This window comes from Botryllus schlosseri, chromosome 9, assembly GCF_051294905.1.
Source record: "Botryllus schlosseri isolate E-star chromosome 9, Bs_hap1, whole genome shotgun sequence".
Taxonomy (NCBI): domain Eukaryota; kingdom Metazoa; phylum Chordata; class Ascidiacea; order Stolidobranchia; family Styelidae; genus Botryllus; species Botryllus schlosseri.
The window spans coordinates 13,846,686-13,849,936 of NC_137244.1; the positions used below are offsets into that span (position 1 = coordinate 13,846,686).

At 39.6% G+C, this 3,251-nt stretch overlaps 1 long non-coding RNA gene across 1 annotated transcript; it reads right to left on the bottom strand.

Annotated features, from left to right (window-relative positions):
- Nucleotides 1–213: 213 nt before the first annotated feature.
- LOC145447109 (uncharacterized) lies at nt 214–2,102 on the bottom strand. The gene is made up of 2 exons (XR_013917457.1): nt 928–2,102; nt 214–451 (listed from the first exon to the last, which is right to left on the bottom strand). It is a non-coding gene; the product is annotated as an uncharacterized LOC145447109 (long non-coding RNA).
- Between the last annotated feature and the right edge of the window lie 1,149 nt (nt 2,103–3,251).

Consider the following 3,251-nt stretch of genomic DNA (forward strand, 5'->3'; position numbering starts at 1 on the left):
CCGGTAATCTCACTTTACACGCCAGACTGTAATGTTACAGTCACCTCCGGTATATCTAATCTACATGTTCTCCTGTACATTTGCGATCGAGACTGTCATTTTACCGCCTACCTACCTACATGCTGTCCCTGTAAATCAGGATTACATACCAGCTTGTAAATTCACGTACATCATACCTATCGCAAAGCAACCCGATGCAAAAATATCGCGACATTTTCTTCACATTTCCAAAACGACATTGGAACAAACTGTATATTCATTCATGATATCACGATGAAGTGGTTATCGTTGAAACAATATTGCTGCTGGAGGTCTAATTCTTCTTTAGGAGACATGCAGTAACACGAGTGGTCTCGAGAAAACGTGAATTAATTCCACCACCGGCCAAACTTCCAATTGTTTCTTTTTCTCGTTCTCATTCCTTCTGTGTAAGTAGTATCTTGCAGTTCCACTAAAAAGAATTCATGCGTAAGTCGCTATATAAAGCAAAGTTCCTAACCTGGACAGTGGACATGACATTATAAAGACTAAGACAAATAGGCTAACAAAACTATAACATGTTTTGAAGTACCGGTACTGGCACATTGTGTGATGACGGCTCCGCCTTTTACATGACATAGCAGAGATTCATGACTTTATCTCTGTATTGAAGCAAAAGGTTCCTAATTTAAGGTGGCATGTGTGGCAAACAAATCCAGCAGCGGATGAAAACATATCTATGCTATGGCCCGAAAATGACATTACCAAGCCAACAGTTTCAACCCCTCCGCAGCGGAGTATGTGGTCACTATATAAGTCGACAAATATCCCAAAATAGAACAGAGAATGCGGCGAATGAAATATATCAATCATGAAATCTAAGTCATCGAGGGCTGGTGTGCAGAGTCAGATATTCACGGTAACGAATACTATGTAGTACTGTATTACCTTTTAAGATGCGTATTCCATTCAGCATTCCTAGGCATTTTTAACGACCGTGTCCACTTTCTTCAAGCACAACAAGCTTCGCTCCACCCTTTGCTCAAATCTCACTAATGGCCACTGGCCAGACGACACTCGAACGATTTCGAAATAAATGGTATTCATCCGCTGACACATGACACCAATAATATTTACTGGCCACGTTATAATGTTTGATCTGGGTCGTTTTTTCTAGGGATGGTGTGAACCTCTGAAAGGTTCAGGTTCGTGTGAACGCGAACCTTTTTGAAAGGTTCTGTGTGAACGCGAACGTGAACCTCATGACGTCATATTGCTAATTTCAACCCTACATTTCAGTGAAGTGATCGCCTACATATAATATTGTTAGCGACGACTCGGGCCACATAATGCCACTAATGCTGAAGTACATATTGACGCTTGAAACGTCGCCAAATGTATCAACAAATCAAATGATACAATAATCCCATAAAATTTATATCTTCCGTGGCTTTGCCAACAATTTAGACGAGGTCTTGCTAAGGAATATAAGTTTACGTTATTATGGTCTAGGCCAGACTGGACAATGTATTTGGCGTCAGAGTATTGCTACGTTGATGTTTAGCAGAGTGTTAAATGGGTTTCTATACTTGCTACCGATATTACCCCATTAACAAGTTATACAGTAGTAGACAACACGCCAATCGCACGAATTTGGATTTTATGACACAATAAACATATGAAATCAAGGTTGAACCAGTACGCCTGCTAGAATTTTCTACATCGGACAGCAATATCTACTTTTTTGATTGGTTGAATAAGCATCATTTGCTTTGATTGCTGGTCAAGCTCACAGCATGGAGTCACTATTAAATATTCACAATCGGAAAGCTGGATATCTCGAGCAAACTTTTGTAACAAAACAAGTAAAATTTTTGAGATTTTCAAGGTGCATGCTCGTTTAGTGTTGATTATTCTATGCTGCCAGCGCCATGCATAGAGTGGCCCGCAGTTGAAACGCGATAAGTTTAAACAAAAGATGTTATAATGAAGTGAAAATTGCAATATACCAAAAAGGTTCACAGTGCAGAACCTACCAAGGTTCGTTTGTGAACGTGAACCTCTAAATTTCCGAGGTTCACACACAGAACGCGAACGTGAACCTCACGTTCACACCATCCCTAGTTTTTTCCATACAGAAACATTTATCATTGCATGTAGTCCCTTTTTTCATCTAATTTCGTATAAATTGATATATATTCCATGTGTTGTTCACTACTTACTGTACTTACCTAACCAGACGCTGGTTGTGATGTCACAGTTGTGCGTTGGTTGTTTACTACGAATCTCAGAAAAAGCAGTCACCTGTAACCTATTAGAGATGGGCTTAACCGATATTTTGCAGTAGCAGTTACGAACTGCTACTTTCGAAATAATAACTGTGATTTTTAACTGTTACTTTTTAGCAGTTATATTGTAGGTAAACCCTACGTCACAATTGACCGCAAATTTAGTCGAAAAGTGCAAATGTAGTCGTTTACTTCTAAACTCGCCGATATCGAACCTCAACTTTAATCTAACAATTAATTATGATTGAAGACATAATCACACAGAGTCGTCTAGCCTCATCTTACTGTAAAGCTTGAAGAAAATTCATTCATGGAGTAGGCCTATATTTACAGAACCGCCCACCTTATGCCGTTCAAGTTTATTCATACAATTTCATCACTTCAAAAACATCACAAGACTGCAATACAATGAATGACAGGAAGATGCCGAAACGTCTAGGATAGTCTTTGAGATCAGACAACTACCTGGGCCTAGGCGATGTAAAGAGGAGGCATGCACATGACAAAAATGGATTTAATTTTGCAACCGAAGATGTCATTCAGTCAGATTGGGTGGTGGTTGAAGATAAGCACTGCTATTGTCACCAGAGTGATGTGGTGGTCTGGTTGAGACTGATGTACTGTAGTGTAATGGCACTCGTTTCCCGAATAATGAAACACATCAGAGAACTACCACTGTTCCATCCAGTAGTCCAGGATAAATGTAGGCTATATTGAATGTCAAGGCTATGTGCTTAAGTGCTATTCTGTTAACTGTGATTTGGGTAAGCAGGTAACTGCTACTGCTACTTGAGAAGCTTAACTGTTACTTTTTAACGGTCTGCTATTTTTTTCACATCTCTATAACCTATTACAGGTCGCCTTGTCCGCCATTAACAAGTGGTCAGCTGAGCATGCGGTGCTGATATTTCTAGTTTCCCCGATCAATATTACACATCCTGAACTAATTTTCTAACTTATCAGCCTTATCCGTGACAACGAATG